This window comes from Microtus ochrogaster, unplaced genomic scaffold (genome assembly GCF_000317375.1).
Source record: "Microtus ochrogaster isolate Prairie Vole_2 unplaced genomic scaffold, MicOch1.0 UNK35, whole genome shotgun sequence".
Lineage (NCBI taxonomy): Eukaryota > Metazoa > Chordata > Mammalia > Rodentia > Cricetidae > Microtus > Microtus ochrogaster.
Window position 1 is genome coordinate 261187 of NW_004949133.1, and position 595 is coordinate 261781.

Below are 595 nucleotides of genomic sequence, written 5' to 3' on the forward strand. Positions count from 1 at the left end.
GCCCAGAAAGATACTTATTCTTAATATGGTTTGTGGATAGTCTAGTGTAACTTTTAACAATAAAGACAAATGAGAAACAGCTGTTGTCACTTCAAGAGTTTTCTACTCATGACATTGCGCCAACCCCAGCATCCCTGAGACTGTTTGTGCCCTTGGAAAGAAACAATTGTCACAAACTTCAAAGCTGCCTTTAAAGCTCCATCTGTGACTGGAAATAGCCAACCGTTAACAAAATGCTTCTCGTTATGCATGCCTATCTCCTTCTCCTCTGGGCTTTTGATTCATGGTACTTCCAGTGCTGGGACACTTGGATACCAAGTGATGGAAAAACCAGTTGAGCTTGGTGATGGTAGTCCAAACCTATAACCAAGTCACAGCTGAGGCAGGAGGATCATGAGTTCAAGGCCAGCTTGAGTTATGTAGTAAGACTGTGTCTCAAGAAACAAAAAGGAATTAAAAAGAACTAAGAAACTGAACCATCTTCCTCTATCTGCCACTGCCAAATAATCTAGTGAAAATGGTAATATATTTCTACTAAGATTAATATTATATTTCTAAAAAGAGAAATAAGAAAAAGAGAAAAGATTGACTTCTT

General features: G+C 38.3%; 1 protein-coding gene across 5 annotated transcripts in view; it reads right to left on the minus strand.

Moving 5' to 3' along the window:
• Window positions 1-595, minus strand: part of Kmo (kynurenine 3-monooxygenase) — a 35529-nt gene that overhangs the window by 18329 nt on the left and 16605 nt on the right. The window lies entirely within an intron of this gene.